Source organism: Drosophila ananassae, chromosome 3R (assembly GCF_017639315.1).
Source record: "Drosophila ananassae strain 14024-0371.13 chromosome 3R, ASM1763931v2, whole genome shotgun sequence".
Taxonomy (NCBI): domain Eukaryota; kingdom Metazoa; phylum Arthropoda; class Insecta; order Diptera; family Drosophilidae; genus Drosophila; species Drosophila ananassae.
Genome location: NC_057930.1, coordinates 15,888,166 through 15,907,645, shown reverse-complemented (window position 1 = coordinate 15,907,645; position 19,480 = coordinate 15,888,166).

Sequence of the window (19,480 nt, the reverse complement as noted above, 5' to 3'; positions counted from 1 at the left end):
AAAGATGTGGCTGCTGCTGTTGATTTTATTCAAAATGGTTTGTTTATGCCCAACTACTGGGAGAGGGGGCATTAAGGAGGAGAATAAAAATCTTGAAAGGGGAAATGTTCACATTCACTCTCTTTCTCTCTCTCTCTTCCACTTACACACTGAAAAGGTGGGCGACAGCCAATCGTTTTGGAGCTTTGACGCTCTCAGTGGCGCATGCCCGCTCTTTCGCTCTTGTGTGCTCCAAGTTTTTGAATTCGCCGTCTTCTATGGTCTCCATTGTGTGTTTTTGTTCTTGGACGAATTCGCCGCTAGATGCTGCACGAGGGCTTTTACCTTTTGACTGCTAATTTCCGTTCATTAAAGTTGGCAGCGTCTCGCTCACTATTTCACCCAACCACCCTTACCCGCCGCACCGCCCTTCCCACCCGCCACTAACTTTTGTGGTAAGTTCTTAAAGCCATTCCGCCTTGGCCGCAACTTTAATTTCATTGATTAGCGCTGGGGAAAGCCTTCGCCCTTCCTTCTCCTCCCTTCCCGCAAGGATGCTCCTTTCTCCCAGTTGTTGTTTTGGCCCTTTTATTTTTGGTTTGTCACTTCTATTCAATTGTCTGCTCGTCTGCTTGTGTTTTGGTTTGTTGTATCTTTCGCCATTTTCCCTCGCTTGTATTTTTTGTTTCTCTAAGCATTTAAGATTGGGATGCTTAAATCCAACTAATCGATGGGTCGGGGCTGGAAGTGGGATAGTTTGCTGTCGGTGGGGGGTGGGAGGTCGAGAGGGTAGGTTCCAGGAAGTCCTTTCTAACTATTTATGTGATAACTGTTGGGCAATCTAAAGATAGTTACGGTTAGTTATATGCTAGTGTCTTATGGGATAGGTTGACATTAGTAAAGGGTGATATTATTTGATGCCTGGTTGATAAGATGGTTAATATAAGGGACAATAATACCAGATTTATTAATTGAATACGATTTAAACATTATTTTATTCAAGACTTTTTTAATAAAGGTATTGTTTCATATCCTAACCTCAAACCTCTTAGTACTTAACCTCAAAAAAATAAAAGATATTTTGGAAATAAAAATTAAAAATGTGATAGAAGATGTATAGCTTAGCAGCTCCTTTTTTATTTATTTTTATGCAAACCACAATGCCCACCCTTTGAAGCTAGAAAATGTTCCTTAAAAGTGGCTGCCAAATTCTCCACTATTATTACAACGTATTGCGTATACGCCCCATAAAACTTGAAAATTTCGTCAGCTGCCTTCCGTTCGTCTCCCTCCAATCTTTTGTGAAACTCCCCTCATTTTTCATATTGAAGGGCGAGCACCTAAGGACCAACCAACAAAGCTAAGCTGACGGTTCCCTGAGTTATGTTTTCTGCCATAGAATCCACTCCCCATATCTACGGAAACTTTTTGAATTTTGCACTTTCCTTTTTTTTCCTGTGCCCATACATATTGGTAACATTTCCTGTCTCTTTTTATTTACATTACCCCCGAAGGACGAGGCGACATAAAAGTTGAAAGTTTCCTATAGTGTCTATGTGTGAGTTTTCATAAAAGTTGATTTGTCGCTGTGTGTGTGTGTGTGTGTGTACAATGGCAGGAATATATTGTACATAAGTGGAGGAAGAATTTGCTCCTAACTGAGGCTGTATTTCGACGCAATTCTCATCCTATTTTCCGTTTCGCATTTGTGACTTTTCATTTTTCATATGCTGGCTGCCTCCGAGCACCACAAACACTCCAACACACACGTGCCACACACACATAGCTCATGCCTCTCTCTCTTTCTATGGTTTCCCAGTTTTCCATCTCCTTTGGCTTTCCTGGGTTGGCAAGTAAATGGCTTTTGCATTGTAAAATGTTGCATACATTTTCCTCTACTTTGCCTTTGGTACATACCTATATGGAAGTATATATATATAACAATTCTGTGCCATATACCGTTCTACACAAGAAGCAGAAGGAGCAGGAGCCGGAGCAGGACAAAGGAAGCACACATGCTCTTGCTCTTTCTTTCTTACGAACGGTATATTTTAAAATTTATGAAAAATAATATTTTTCCATCTCTCCATGCTCACAAGCACACCTACATACGTATGTGTAGAAGCCCTGAAGGAGTCCCGGGCCGTAAGGCGCACAATCAGAATACAATGGCTGCCTAGGGCTTCCAAAAGGGGGCAGTGGATGGGTGGGTGGGTTGGGTGGTTCGGTGGTGCAATACATACATTTGTATGTGAGGAGCTGAGACTGGTCAAGGGAAGGGTCAGGGGAGAAGCCAACTGTGCTTCGCTGGCATTTACGTACAGAGTTGCATAATAGAGATGCTTCAAACAGGGTTGCCGACATTTATAAAAGGATATATTTAATTTTTTCAAAAAATTGGTTTTTAAAATTTATATAGTTTTCCTAGAAGATAGAATATTTGTTACAAAGAAGCTCCTAAAATAGGGTTTAGCGATTAATTATGGTATTTACTAACTATGTTACTGTGTTAATAATATAATATAAGCATTACAAGATTTTGAACTCTTTCAAATATTTGTATTCTTCATCTCGTTGACAACTCTGTCTCACTCAAGTCAAAAGCATTTCCATTATGATAATGTAAGTGCACAATTTTCCAAACTTGAATGCGGACACAGATGCTATATACCTTTCTCTGTCTCTGTTTTTTTACCTCTCTCTTGCACTCGCACACACAGGACGACTCGTTCATTGCGCTTGGAAAATTTTCATATCCTGGCCAGTGCACATGAGAGCTTGGAGCATGAAAAACTGCAAAAATGTGCAGAAAATGTTGCAAACTACATGACCCGAGGAAACTGAGTAGAATGTGCATAGCCACCAAAAAAAGAAAAAGGGAAAAAAATAAGGGAGAACACGGACCAGGACAACGAAGCACTTGCACATAAAATACGATAACTGTGGAGCAAAGTGCTACATATGAAAGGTATTTCTTCGTTCACCGCTCCTTATAGCCACTCTACATACATACATACATTTTGGCCATGGTAGTGTGCAAGTTTTTAGAATATAAAAGGCGTTTCCCTTGGCCCGAAGCGGGAGGTCGTATGTAATTACGCTTACCTTAGAGAAAACGAATACATATGGAACTCTAAAATATGATGGCTGCTTATATAACCCAAAAATATCTTTCCTCTCCTCTTGCTCCACCTCCCACATAGTTGCCTATATAAACTTTGGCATTTATGCCATAAAATTAAGTATGAAATTGAAAAATTGCTTACAGTCCAGCAGTACAGACAAGTCCCAAACATATTGTGAAATTAATTTTTAAATATTTATGAGACCATATATACCAAAACTGTACCACCAAAAGGCAGCTATTCTCATATTTGTTTACGATGGCAGGGGGCGCATGGCAAAAGCAGGAGGGCTGATGGCTATTGCCCGTTTTCAATTTTGATCAATTTCTTCTTGGGTCTTATATTGAATTTTCAAGTAGTACGAGTGCTGGTCGAGTTCGTTTTCTAGTTGCTTCTTACACGATATATGAGAAAGAAATTTCATTTTGATGCATAGAGGGCCGCCACAGGGCGTATGAGTAATGTGCTTTTCGTGTTTTTGTGTTGCCAGGAACTTAAAATAAATGTGAGCTATTGGGGTGTATCTGTGCAGATAAATTTAATAAGAGTTAGGTTTTCTAATTTAATATAATCCCTAGAAGAGGAACCAAACACAAGAAGGGGTCCTACGAAGTAGTATATAGTAAGTAGTAGTAAGTAGTAGTATATTGTAGGAATGGTAACTCCGAATTTTCATCTAGACCCTGAACCAGTTCATTATATTAAGAAAGACAATTTATTTTTTAATCATAGCAAACTTTTGCCTAATAGTCATTACAAATCGGACCATCCATTGAGATCTTAGCTCGGTTCTTACACTTTGCACGTTTTTAATTTTTGTAAAGAAGTTAGTAGACCATAAATTAGTAATGATATTAGTGGATATACAAGAGTTGAATAAACAGATAATTTGTGAAAATTTGTGTTTGTAAAGTACTTTAAGTGTTAGTGTCGAATTTAAAGTCGTCTCGAGAATCATTTTAAAGATAAGTACATATTATTTGTATACACTGTACCATATAGTCGAGAAACTCCATTTACTTGCTGAAATGTTAAAGAATGTCTATTTTTTCTTTCAATGAACTTTCAGACCTTTATTATCTTTTGAGAAAATCGCTTTCGTGTGATACTTTGATAGCGATAATGATACTGCTTCTCTGAGAGCAACTCCGCCTTGCCAAACTGATTATGATAATAATGCGTGATCGGGTTAAGCCCAGAAATTGCTACCTTTTTGTAAGCCATTCTCTTGAATCTTTTTTTCTGCTTTGCTTAATAAGACCCCTAAAGAGGTCCACAAGCCAAAAGTCGGGCAGACAATGTAGGAGACCTTGCTGTTGTTTTTTCTCTTGGCTTCTGTTTTTTTTTTTTTTTGAGTTGCAGGCACAAGTGCTTAACAAGCTGTTTTGCATGGAGTCAGATCTCCCAGCTGCCCTACAAGCCATCGGACCACATTCAAGCCCGGTAGCCCCGAAACAATGCACTTAATGTGGGAAAAACGTCAAGAATTTGCACGCCAGCCCAGGAGACCACAAGAGAATTCGCCAGCTTCTCCTGGTCCCTGGTACCGTCTTCCTCTGTCTTTGGGTACCGTCATATGCAAAAAGCCTGCACTGAGGTGGCTTTTACTTGTACCTTTTTTCTAAATACTCTATACATTAGTTAGAAGACGTTGTAGAACAATCTTATAACTAGTAATCTTATAAGAAATATATAAAGGAAGAAATATATGTAAGAAAACTATAAAAGGTACACAATTCGATATTAGATAAGTTGTTGCATAAATATAAAAATCTTTCAAGTATTAGATTGAATTTTAAGAACGTTAATTTAACATGAAGACTTCAATTTCTGTTAAGCCGTTAAAGAACTAAACTGATTAAAGAGTATGCAAATGCTTGGTCTTAAAAAAAACTTCCCTCGCTTTTAAGCCGTGCCTTCTACTTATCTGGCCAACTTCGCTTTGGGCACGAAACAATTCACACTTGGCTGGGGACTCCGAGGAAGGTCGGCGAGAGGGTAGGACTGCCTTGTTGCGTGTCGGCAGCTTGCTCTGTGCCTGCTGCTGATCATTTGCTTAAATAGCCCAAAGGGGACAACGGCCGATCCGATTCATTGCGGAATATGGGTGGCTTGCCTCAAATCTCCTTTGGTTATAAAAAATAAAAGGAACAGAGAAGCCCATAAAGGTGTTGAGCGTACGGAGTGGATTTTGCGTGTTTATCGCGATGCACCAGCTAAAGAAAATTATTAAGGCTTTTTAATGCCACAAGGCGGTATAAGACTGCACAATATGTATATGGGAATTTGGTTTAGACATATTGTCAAATAAAAAAATAATAACATTTTTAAAAGTCTTAATATAAATCTTTTGTTCTTTCCTGGTTCTTCAGTTAAACTTTCTCTGCCTTGGAAGTTGAACTGCTAGAATCTGTGCTTGATTTCCTACCACTGATATCGAAATTTTGCTTACAATGATCTCCATCTGGGACCTGAAATGAGTATGAGAATGGAACTTGGCAGGATGACACTTTACCAGGCTTAACTGCCACCCACATGCAGTTGCTTCGGCCAGACTTTCCTGTTTCCCTTGGCTTACAGAAGACTAATAGACATTTTGCCTATTTTAATAAGTGGCAAAAAGGCGTGAAATAGTGACTGCCTTTGGGATATTTGGGAAATACCTTGGTTCGACTGGCTCTTGGCAGCCTATCAATGGACCAGGAGCTGTGGTCTAGGCCACCTTGGTAGGTGCTGCTCGGGGAAGCTAAAGTTGTTGCCTAGCTCGGCTGCTAAATATGATTTTTTCTGCAGCTGCTTTTTGTCTCTTCCTTTCCCTATGCCTGACTGCAAGTCTACCAATAGTACACTTAAAAATATTAATCACTTCCAGTTTGAAGAGCAATTTCTATAAATATAAAATGGGGGTTCAAAAGATAACTTGGTTCTGTCTTGCCAATTTTTTTCGTAGAACCCCTTTGTTTTCTAGTTTTTTTGAGTGCACTAACTCGAAATGGAAGTCGCAGTTTCAGTTTAGCTTCAGCCCGAGCTTGAGCCCAACTCCAATTTGAGCTGCAGTCGAAACGGACCACAAGGTGAGAAATGAGATTTTAATCGGACGTGTCTGATTTCAAATGAGCCTTAATGGGGAAGCCATTTAGCCCGGCACTTACCTCTATCCATGGTGTGGCAGCCACCTCCGCCGCCGGAGGGAGATCCCTACCCCCACTCCCAGCTAACCTTATCTGCCTTCGCCACGAGGTCTTTCCTTTCAGTTTAGTTCAGTTCACTTTAGTTTATTTATTTTTATATTTACTCCGTTTTTGTTGCCTTGTTATGGTTTTTTTGTTTCGCTACTTAGGTCGCATATGTGGCAGGTCGCATTGGTTCACAACTATTAAAGTAGGGATACTCCCAGGAAGGAAAGTTTGGGTATTCACTTTGGTTGAGTTTAAGAAATAATAGAATTACATTAACTGTTTGCTGTGAAAACTAGTATTTCGGTATCTTAGGAAAAGAAACCAAATTATTAACCTTTAAAATGATGTCCTGACTCTTAAATTTCTTCCTCAAACTGCTCTCTTTCTTTAATTTCTTGAGCAAACTTTTTTATCGCCATTATTTATCCATTGAACACGCAAAACCAAATGTGAGAGCCAACGAAAATTTTTCGCAATTAACTTTTTGCGATTTTTAAATATTATGGAACACGCACAGAGCGGCATAGCTGGGGGTGGAGAGAAATGATGCAGCGAGGAGGGAGACACACGTGTATGGGGCTACGTAGCAGCTCCCACACACTGAGGAGCCCGCACTTACCTTCCTCGGTTCGGGAGCACTTGCCAGCACATCTGGAGTGGTGTTTCGGTTGCGGGCAGCATCCCAGCGATCTGATAAGACCTAAAAACCAAACCAAGTCCAGCAATTTGCGAAGGCCGAGGATGCTGGAGCTGATCCTAACCTTGCCCAATCCCCTGGAAGCTGTGCGGTCCGATCTTCTGTGGCTTCCGCTCGGCGGGTGCAGTCTTCTCTGGGCATTAGTCTGCACTGAAATCTTTTCTGGATGGGTTTTGGATTAAGCCAAAGATAATTTAGATAATTGTTAGTAAGATTGCTTTTAAGAGAGCAAATTTTCTTTTATCTTCTTTGATTAAATTTGAAGAAAAGGAAAAAATAATTAAAAATCATTTAAACAATACTATTTTTTGCTTGGTGTTTAGCTAAATGCTATCTCTACTGGTACTAGCTACAATTTTATTTACGAGTCATGCGCTCGATAGTCGCCTATAAGACGCAAAAAGTCGGACTCCTCCACCCGAAAAACGAGGACTCTACCTCCTTCCTTGCGTGAGTACAGCCTCAATTTTTAAGCTTCTTTACTCATTCATTCATAGACTTGCCCCAAGCTGGACACGCACCTAATAATTTTTGATAAGAACTGCCTTTGATTGAGTTTGGATGGGGGAGGGATAATTAAAATTTGGGAAAACGAAATTGGAAAAGGATAACAAGAGCAGTGACCATCGGAAATAATTAAAGAAAGCTTCATAAACAATGATATCAGAACAGATATAAAAGAAAATATGTAATTGGATAAGTAATATTCAACAATATCTCTGCAAAGCTATACTTTTGAGTCAACTCAGTACTTTAAAAAAATGTTAAGATGCCGTCGGCAAAGTGCTGTTGGATGAACAGAACCCACCAAGACCATCAAGCAAGCTTATTGAAAAGTTTAACTATTGACGGGATAAGTGAACCACCTCGTTTTCAGTGACCTGTCTTAAAGTTCCCCCGCCTGGCCGCGACTTATGTATTTATTTCACTTTCGCCGCTTCTAAACTTGATTATTTTTTCGCGCGAAATTTTTCACTTGCAGTCTTCTTCTATTGACCTTCGCTGGCCCGAGTTTCCTCTCGCTCGTCCAGCGAGTCTGACTCACGCCTGTAGGATTTGTGGCATGTCCTTGACTCCTGCGTCTTGGCCGCCGACTGTGTCCAATTGTATTGTGTTTCCTTCTTCGCAGCCAGTTTTCACTTTTTCCAGTGGCTCATAAAACAGCAAGTACGACGAGTATTTAGCAGTTCTCTCACTCGTCCCATGTATCTGTATCCTTGTATCTGTTTCGGGCCGTCCGTTCCGCGAGGTTCATTGACTGCACTCGATTTGGCAAATGTCCTGGGTTATGTAAACCGTCTGGTTCCATTTCATTTATCCCGCCGCGTTTTGAGTTACACTTAAACGACGCCCAGATTTCGGGGTCAGCCTGGGTCAAGCGCAAATTTTGTTTCGCAGAAAGACATGTTAAACGGTTGGCGCATTTCGTAATCGGTCTTAGCCAAATGAAATCAATAGCCCCATCAATTGTCCTAGGTGTGAAGCCATTTGCTAATATGTATCAAGTGGTTTCTGCTGAGATTGGGGGTGCTGTTGTCAAGAGGGTGATGTATTTGAACTTTCATAAATAGCTGGGGTTCTCTAAGATATTTAAAATGGACTTACACCTATCCTCTTCAGAGAATGGAGGCGTTACCCAAATAAACTAAGACCAATAGAGCTCATGGCATGGGGATCTCTGTTGGGGACTGAAAAGAGGAGGTTTCTCCGTCCTCTGACTCCATCCACGATCAACGCCTCTCATTGTTCTGAGCTGTCTACTTTGATATGCATCCAATCACTGTGCGCCATTCGGCCCGATGTCCTTCTGATGTCCCCGGAATCTGAGCTTGGCCCTGTCAAAGTCTGTGCCCTGTCGTCGGGCTCGTCATCGGCGGCATCTTGCTGAAAAGTTTCTCTGGTGTTCCTTCAATGTTCTGGCGTCCACTTATATAGAGTTTTATGCGTCCATAACAATTGTACTTTTTCACATACTCAGGCGTTCCCAGCCAGATTCCACCATCTTCTTATTTTCAGCGTTTCTGTAGTTCTCTCGTCCATCCATTGGATCTTCCTTTCCTGCTTTTTTCCAGCTTGTTGTTGTTTGTACATTTTTATTGCATTTTTCAAGCAATTACTTTGAATATCACGAGTCGGTCGAGGGATAGAGAGAGACAGGATCCAAGTCCAAGTCAGCTCGGGATGTCAACGTCGATGGCTGTCACAAGCTTGGCTAGTGAGGAGACCGTGAATTGAGCTTTTTTTTGGAAAATGTTTTAAAAATAAAATCTGAACTCTACTAAACTATGATACGCTATGATAGGATCTCATAGATTCATAGAACTTTAAATAAGAAAATGGTTTTTGTAGTCTGTAAACCAATCATTCAATCACCTCATCACCTAGGACTTTTAACTTAATTCTTTAAATAAGGTGTAAAGGGATCAAAGGTAGTTGCACCTGAAGGTCTCCTTGAATCACGCTTCCATTCCTAACAGTTACCTGAGCAAAAAGCAGTCGTAAGTCTGATTTAAATCTTCTTCGTTGGTCCATCTCCATCTTCATCCCGGCAACTGCTGCAACTCCAGCTCCAGCTCCAGGTCCGACTGCAAGTCGTACTCATGGTAATTGCCTCTGGAGCAGGCTCGGCTTCTCTTTGCATTATGGCTGCCAGTGATGCCGCCTTGAACTTGAAAGTGGCACCGACTTTTCCTCCGTCTTCTTCTGGCGTCAGTTGGTGGCGACATCGACATGTCCTCGGACCTTCCGCTCCACCATGCTCCCCAATACCTCCTCTATTCCGCTCCTGGGCAATGGCTTTTGGGCAATTAATGGATGAATACTTTAAGTGAGTGATGGAATGACACTTTTGTGTACTTGTAAAGCATTTTTATACCCGTACTTTGTCTGCGCCTTCTCTCTTTTTGGTTCTGGTTCTGGCAAGAATCCTTAATGCCGGACCTGTATTAATTGGACGGCGATGGGATGGGGCGCCCGATGGAGGCGGGGGACAGCGCCAATTAGTTGTCAGCTCGAAATGCTAGAGAATTGCCATAGAATTTATGAAAATCATCGAAGATACGCTGTGAATTATGTTGATAATTAACTACAAGTTATTTTCATTAGTTCTTACTTTAGGGGAGACTACACTGGCATTGTTTTTGAGAGTTTGGCTTGGAAATGGGAACCCCCCTTCATCAGCCTGATTCACAAATAGAGGCTCCATCACAGCTGCCGCATTCCCTGAACGACTTTTTACGCCCAACCACCGAAACACAATGAGCGAATCATAATCATAATGAGTGCACGATGGTGAAAAAGGGGTCTCCTTCGGGGTCTAAGCCATTTGACAGCTCGTGCACGCGTTTCGCGTACTTCCCGAGATAGTGATCACCACAAGGATGAGCTCACTGGCAGTGGCCACAAAGAAACTGAACTCTGCTGCCAGATGGAGGTGCTCATAGGACTCTGTCTGCTCTGCATAGACGGCAAGTGTAGTTCAGTTTTGAGTGCTTACCATATCGAGGTGGCCCATCGCGGATCGGAGCAGCAGCTCCTGCTGCCACTCCAACTTTTCCGACTCCGACTCCAAGTCATACTCCCACTCCCGGCCAGATCTTGTATCTCTGCTATCTCTGGCCTCATTACGGGCCGAGATTCGCCTGTTAATGGCCTAGACCATCGCGAAAAGATGCAGGCGATAAATATGCGATGATCACGTATCGGAAATGAAATTTTTTTCGCCCTGTTCACTGTTTTTTTGGTGAACTTTTCCCCCTGCCTCTGATTAGCCAGAATTAACATGCGTAAGACGCCTTTAACAAATTAAACGCATTCCAGTTGGCTTGGTAATCATTCCAATTACTGATAATTCCCAGCCAGAGGTTCCAAAAACAAACAATATCTCACTTCTTCGTTTTAATGAATTTATGTACTTTTCAAATGGGTCTGATTGCTGGTAATATTACCAATCTCTGCTTGCCTTCAGTTTTAACCATTCTAATTTTCACAAAAATCAAATCATTTCCCAAAAAAGTTGTAGGACGTAATTGAATTTAAAAGAATTAATTATGTCAGAGTTGTATCATTCTTGGCTTATCATTTGATTTGTAGAGGTAGCAGTGGTAGGTAGTTATGATTGTAGAAAATGGAAATAGCTCCATCTAGTAACTCCCTTCTACTACTATCATCGCTCTTAGCCTGACATCTTTTTCATTTTCTCGTTCAGTTCAGAGTGGCAACGATATCTCTGGGCCAGCTTTGGTCTATTTTTGTTGGTTTTTAATACGCTCTTAGTTATTGTACGCATTATTGTAAATTTAATGACTTCACCGCCATAGGAAGGGGATTCATATATATATGTACATACATACGTATACACTTAAGATACAATGAAATCGTTTCTGTTATTAAATTTTGTGTCATGTTGTGTGGCCGTGTTACGGTTTTTGCCTCATTGCCACTTGATGTGGATGGGGAAGACCGGGGGCTGTCATTGCTGACACATTTGTGCTGATCGTAAATACATTAGTAATACATAGCATCAAGTGCATATATGCTTAATTGTCGTGGACCCACCGACTGGCCGGCCAACCAACCGGCCGAGCCGACCAATAACGAATTAATAACGAAAACATTTACGATTTGACTTTAGCTTTCATTGTCACTGCGGATTAATTAATTTATGCGTAATGTCGTCATTAAAATGATTCCTTAATTGCTATTCGCATTGCATTGGATTTCACATAAGGTGCACATGTTTCTAGGTCTGTATAATGATTATACTATAATCGGATGTCGGATATATATTTTTTTATGAATTTTATACTTTTCATATCTTTAAAAACAAAAGCAATATATATGCAATAACATATGAAGTAAAGCCCTCTTTCAATTGTAAAAATTTTCCCATCAAACTTGATGAAAATTTAATTAATGACAACTTCAGCTTAACAATTAAATTTTCTGCTTGGTTTTAATCAAATTTAAATTCTGTGTCTTTTGCGTGGGCGGCACTTTTCTAGACGATGAAAGAGCAGCCGTCGTTGGAGCGCCAGGCAGTGGAGTAGTTCCAGAAGTAGTTCATCAATTTTTGTTTAATATTATTACATGTAAAAAATCTTTTACAATAAAATTATTTTTTTTAAGAAAGAATATATATATTTTTTAGTATTTTAAAAACTATCCTATTGACCATCTTTTGACTACGTCTCTGTCTAGACTTCACCCCTTCAAGCTCTCGATTTCACCAATTAAACCTTAAATGAATTTGTTTGACTTTCGTGGGAGCCTCAGAGTGGTGTTCTCTTCTCCAGCTCCTTCCCTGAGCTCTTTCCCCGAACAGCTCCTGCTTCGTTCCATCTGCGATCTTTCAATTCGATTATATTGAAATTAATTAAACGTTCTTCAATTGAATAATTAGCAAAACAACAGCCGAGTTGTTCCGATTCGATTTCGAGTGAGCTTGTTCCATTGAGCTTCCATCCCCCGTCCGGAAAATGTCACTGGATCTCCTTTGGCTCACATCTGGGCGTCAGTTACAATTAACCATTTCGGCTTCCCTGAGAACTATATTCTATATTGTAGTGAAGAGGGTCGTTCCTCGTTCCTATTGATTTGCTTTGACAAATTTCGACGACAACGACGACTTCTCAGGGGCCATAAATTCTCATTGCATTTAGTTTATGTAAAAAAAGCATTGAACGGCAACTGTTCAAACTGCGTGGGCTGATCAGCAGCTTAATTAATTAATTGGCTGCGGATAGCCAATTGAATGAATAATTGTTATGGGGGTCATTTAAATAAAATTGTGTGCAAACAGAGAAGTGCCAGACGTGTAAATGGCACAAAATAGTTGACTCTCACATCCCCAAATGTGAGATAGACTTTAGTGCCAGCTCATTAATGCAAAGTACCCCAATTATTAGTGATAAGTATTCCCAAAATATTGAAAACCCCATTTTGATAAGCAAAATAGAGTTTAACACTTTTCTACGACCTTTTCCACAACCGATCAAAGTCAACAAAATCGTCTGGTTATGACTGTGTGGAATATCTTATCTCGAAACGTCCGACAACCTTAAGAATTTAAATTTCAAAAAACAGAAAGATACTTGTGGAAAGAGAGTATGTATGGTGCAATAAATACAAAAAGAAATGACCGATTATTTTGGGGAAATTATACCAGTATTTCGACCAATGAACCGAGTGGTAACGAGTACATGAAATTTCATTAAAGAAACTCTTCGGGTAAATGGGTGGACAACCTGTCATGCCCTAAATAAATACTCCAGATATCAGGTAAACTGATAATGCACACAATAATCGGGTGCGTAATTCAATTCAAATTGTATATCGGAGGGGGAAGCGGGTGAACAAGCAATTAATAAATTTCCGGAACCAAGCTAGTCGGACTGATTGTAATTGCTATCGGTGTATAAACAAATTTTGGAACGTCTCGACTTGTTGTTGCATTTATTTGGTTCCTATTTGTTTATGATATTTACGTTGAGCACCTTTCCACAGGTGACGATGTTGCGACCGCTTATCTCACCCTTTTTCTACTGATATAAATAACAAATATTGAAATTCCTAGAATCACGGCGACAGTTTCTCGAACAAAATTAAAAATCAATAGACATATAGTACTACATGGGCTAGAGACAAAGTCAAAGTCTAAGTGCATTGGGATTCAAGTTAAGTGCGGAAATTCCACTGGTTCCCGGATAGTCCCCCCCTTATTCATATGATTATTTAGTCAGCCATTTTATTGTATTCCCCAAGATTTTGCATTCTCTTTTTTGTCGCCCCGAGTCCCGAGTCCCCAGCCCCCATCTGTCGCCGTTGGCAGGCCAATCAATCAAGTTTTTTGCTCCGTTGCCCTTTGCATGCACCGACGAGATACAAGATGGAGTCGGAGGAGGCTGAGTCTCGGGTTAGGGCCTCCTCCTGCCATCGGAGGCCGCCTTGGATCGGCCAAGACATAAATATGCAAGGCTCTTGGGGTGCCGGAAAAAACGAACTCTTGGAAGTCGCGTCTTGGAGCATACAAGCACCCTCCGGAGGGGAAAATTTACATTGCAGGTGTAGGTTGAGAGAATAACCTTTTCCAAATGCTCTTCAAGAAGGTTTTCAAAGAATTTATACAGAATTAATAATATATTTTTTGAATCACAAAGATTTGTGAGGAAGTAACTAATTGTTTAGATTGTTTTTTAAGAAGAAACCAACATATTACGATGTGATTTGAAATATGTTCTATGTTTCTACATAACGCATGTACTCCTTTCCAATAAAATTAAATCAACATCGTGTAGACTCAGTCACAATGACAAACTGCACTCTGGGCGCAGTCAGCCAATAGTTCTTCATCGGCGGAGTGGCCAGAAGGCGACGCATCAGCCTCCGAGATGGACATCTTGTCTGAGTGGATGGGCAGTGGCTTCTGTATCTGGTGTATCTGCATTCAACATTCTGGGTTTTTGCTAACTTTTTCTCTGACTGGGGACTGGTCCAATCTTAATTTATGCGTTTCGACCGCTCGATATGCAATTTTGTTTCCATTGCGATGGCTTCTAATGATGACTTGGGTCTGGTGGTTTGTCTTTGGGTTTCTGTGAGAATTCCAGTTTGGTCCTTGGTTGCTTGTTTGCTGCCAGCTTGTTGCCGTTTATCTTGTAAAGCTCCATGAACATAATAAAAGACAAATAATTAAGCAGAGTGCATTTAAAGTGAAATAACTATATGTATAATACATGCGGAGTGATGAGATTTAATTAATAATAATCATGATAGCAAAGACAAGAAGTTACTTAAAAGTAATATCTATTCGGAGACTGACAGAAGCCTTAGTTGGTCTGATCAAGGACGTATTTTTCTCATATAATTAATTACATATAATAATATTAATGTTCTTATGACAGCCATAAAAAATTGCCGAATATGATTTGCATTTTCAACGCCCAAAAACTAAATTCCCATGAGAATGGACCAAATCATGTCCTGCCAATTGTCGTCATCGCCGAACTTTCATGCAAAATGCTCATTAAATAGCTCACTGTTTCGGGGATGTCCTGGCCATCAAGCTAACGCGATTCGGCTTTTGGCCTCAAATCCACCCCCGGTCGGGTGTCCTATCAAAACCAGTGACCAGGGCGGAGGGAGGAAAAGGGTGGCGACTTCGCTAAAAAATAGAATAAAACAAAATCCACACGAGAATCATTGAATCCTTATTACTGTCATTATCGATGCGTTCTTGTGGTCGTCGTGCGGTTACTTTTTCTCCCTTTTACTGGTATTGGTAGTCCGCGCTCCCTTCTTCCCTAGCCCGCGTTAAGTTTCATTTTTTATCTGTTTTTTATCAGCGCCCAGGAGGGGGTGGAGTCGCATCATTTACCAACTAATTTCAGTTTAGTTGCCCAAACGAGCGCGACGCGTGTCCTGTGGCAATTTTCAGCCTGCTAGGCGTACTGCTTTCCCCTTTTTCCCAACTCCATATAATCGGAATATATTCCCGCTTGCCCCGCTCCCGGTGAGAACTTGGTTGTGTCCTTGTCCGTGGTCGTTCCTCCTAGAGCGGCGCTTCGTCCATCGTTTAGCGTATTAATTGTCACAAAGTATCGCATGGCCAGGACTTGCTGGTAAAAAAAAAAAAAGAAAAAAAATAATCAACAGGGGTGTGGTTTTCTTTTTCTTTATTCCACCTTTGATTGCAACGTTTATCGCATTCCAATTTATTGGTATTCGAATTGTCTTCGCTGGGTATATCCATTTATTTGCTTCGCTCATCATATTGAATTTCAATTTCAGATCACCCACCCGCACCTATTTGGGGTTTCTCGTTTGCTTTTTAGTTAATTTGCTAAGTAAATATGTGGGTAAGAATGCATAGGTTGTATAACTCGAAGGTGATTCGATATGTGTCATCTGGGAGTGTTCACTTTGATGGTAGAATGACATGGTTGCCTAGAGTACGCTTAGCCTAGAGTGGCAGATAATCATTAAAAGACTATACAGAAAAGAAAACTATTTAAAAATAATGTTTTCTTTTTCAGACAACTTTTAATATAGTGGCCTAATTATTTCACACACTTTCCATTCCCCACTATTTAAATTGGTCAAGTTACAAAAAGCGTGTAATGAGACCTACTTACTTCTAATGTAATCAAATCAAATAAAAGTATAGTACCATATTCAAATGACACATGCCTTTGAAGAAAGTCACCCAATTGTGAGCCTCGTTAGATATGGACAGTTGACTTTGCCGAAAAGAAAACCCACTCCAGCATGACTCTCAACTATCTTCACGACTTCCCATCAAATATGCAATTAATCAAATACAAATTTGTGTATTTGAAAGCAAACATTTAAATGCTGAAATTCAGAATTCAATTGACCATTTAATGGCAGATAATGTGGTACCTTTGGGGAGTATGGGAAATGATTTGCATTTTCGGATTAGGATGAAGGAGAAACGAGTTCCTTGGGGGAAAAAATGGTATGGAATTTGGAAATCATTGCCGGAATAAGTCAAGGGAATTTCTGTCTAATGTTTACCAAAGTAAATGGTAAAATTTTCACAAAAAAACGACTAAATTATTCACTATTCTTTCACGGTTCCAAAGAAAACAATTTTCAACAAATTTTCATAATACTTTGCGTGACTCTACGACCATCGATTGGAGGGGAAATCCACCGACAGGAGAAGGAGAAGTTTTCCATTACGAGACCACCCCAAACCGCGACAGCTGGTGGCTTTTTGTTTCGATTCATTGGAACAATATGAATAATTGGGCATGCCCAATAAGACTCCTAGTTACTGAAACACCCGAAATTGATTGACAGCTGGGTATGTATCGCTGGCTGTTGTCATTTCAAACGTCAACACGTCCGCGTAATGACCAGCCCAGCCAATGCCCCATTGAATGGAACGCCAGACGGAACTTCGTCGGCGAATTAATTTCTTTCGAGTGGAAATATGTTTATGAATTATTTCTCAATTGCGGCAGGAGTTCTACACCTGATCGATTACGTCTGTTAGGGGACTTGGCCGATCGGAAAACAATAAACATTATGACATATTGCATGTTTGTACATAATTTCTGTGGTTGCCATAAGGCAGAACGGAAACCATTGAATGTTTAATCCATGTATGGCATAATAGGGTCTTGATTAATAAAACGCAACTATAACAACTAAGACCATACTAAGTTAAGACTGTAGGACCTTCTTGAATTCTGATTTTGACCCTATTGACCACAGTGGGTTAATCACAGGCCGTTCTTTCCAGTTCTCCACCAAAGGATTAACCAAATGCCAATTGGTAATTCAAAAACCAGTTCGGGGCGCCACTTTATCCAATTGAAATGCCAAACCACAGCCACGCCCCCCAGTCCTCTGGATCGTATACAACCTGCCATACCTCTGGCTCCCTCCTGCTAGCCAGCACCACCCCCCAGGGTTATCCTCTCATCCGCAATACGAAATTAATTCTTTGCATATTGGCATGCTATTGTATAAATTAAATTTGCTTACACTGCCACACGCCCATTGCATGTTGTTTAGCATATGCCACGCCCCCGGATTGGAGCTTGGAGCTCGGAGCGCTCCGAATCCTTTTCGGTCGCTTAATTATAGCTTATCACATTTCCATAGCCGGGAATCGAGCTCGTTTTTCATCTTTGTCATTCTGCGGATTTCGTAATTGTGGGTCTCCGATATTTTCACAGTCGCATAAATCAAATCGGTGGACTGACTTTGCCATTTCGAAGCTCCTTCCGCCCCAAACCCCTTTTCCAGCTGACCTTGACATCGAAAAGAAATACGAGATCTTGAGATATGTAGAGTCTCTGCAGGTTAAATATTTTCCGTTACCGTTAGGCACAAAAACTAATTGCAAAACAAAAGCATTCACCCAAAAATTCCTCAATAACAAACGGGCCAAAAAAAACAAATCCAGAACGAGGAGAAAACTTCCAGGCGAAGGACCAAAAAAATGTTGCAGACATACGAGAATGCAGCGGTTTTTTACTCCCCGCTTTCATTGTTTGCTATTTAAATTTTGATGGCATTGTGAACACCAACAACGATCGGTTCAAAGAGCTACCGAAACCCCCTTCCTTTTGATGGTTTGGGGACCGAAATCCGGTGCGGAATACGGTAGCAATGCATTAGCATCAAGTTCCCCTCGATGTATCTTTGTTTTGGGGTTTTTGGCATTTCATCATTTCGATGTGGAATCGCAACTACTTGCGGTAGTTGGCAGAGCTGCCAGGTTGAATCTATAAGTTTTCGAAACAGTGGTTTCGAAAGTTAAGTTTCAAATTTGTTGAGCTAAAGTATTGATACTAAAATGCATTTGTATATTCATTTAAATTTAAACCATCATATAATGCCTTGTTGCCATTTTACCTTTTTAAGGTAAGTGAAAAAATAAAAAGTTTTAGAACAATTTCCAAAACTCCAAAGAGATGACAACCCTAAGTTTTGAAATTTTTGATTGCCATGGCAGACAGAATGTTGGCGATTTCAATTTTGCAACTCGGCAAGAAACGGCTGCAACTTCCATTCAAAGCCAAAACAATCGGCCACAATCAACTACCAATTCAATCTATAAGCCGAAAATCGAAAATATTTATGCATTTTTATGCGGCAAAATGAATGATTTGGCTTTGACGAAAAGATGTCAATGCCATGAAAAGAAGTCGCGAACACAAAAACGAGAGACCGAGGCTGGAATGCTTTGGGGACAAGGACTGGCTGCTTGGCTTTTGGTGGATATTAGTGCAAAACGCTTGGATCCTGCCGACAATTTAAATGCGCGGCCCCAAGCTGCTGCTGCAGAAGAAGAAGTAGAAGCGGTAAAGAACCTGATCCGGTCCACAGTGGCAACAATAATCAGAACATGGCCTTAGCTCCGCTCTTTTCCTTTGTGGCAAATGTTGTTGCCGCTTGATGAAAGCGTCAGAAATTGATGGATGTGAATGCTGGCTGGTTGGCTGACTCGCTGGCTGACTGACTGGCTGGCTGACTGAATGTTTCTGGCCTGGGACTCTTTGGCTTTGGGCCGCAACGCAAATCTTTTGGGCTACTGTTGGGATGTATGTGGCTGCTGGTGCTACTGTCCCTGGTCACAGCCACCGGCTTGGCTCTTTGATGTCGTTCGTCGCGGTAGCAATTTGTGCTTTAATTTGAGTTTAAAAACTATGCACAACTTGGCTAGCGAAAAGAGTCAGAAGGAATGGGTCTACAAGTAAGTTGATTTAGGCGTAAAAATGCATTTTTTTTGTAGCTTAAGAGTTTTTTTTTATTAGTTAATTATTAAAATAGCTACAGGTATGATTGAAGTAGTGTCCTAAAAATTACTAGAATCTTTAAACTTGCAGACTAAATGGATCCATTGAGATGCATCCTACATCCTATATGCATGTTTATCCCAAAGATAAAAACAGAAAACCCCCATAAAACCGCAGAATCCGAGGCAGACATTTAAATTTGTTGTAATAAATTGTGGCAACAACCAG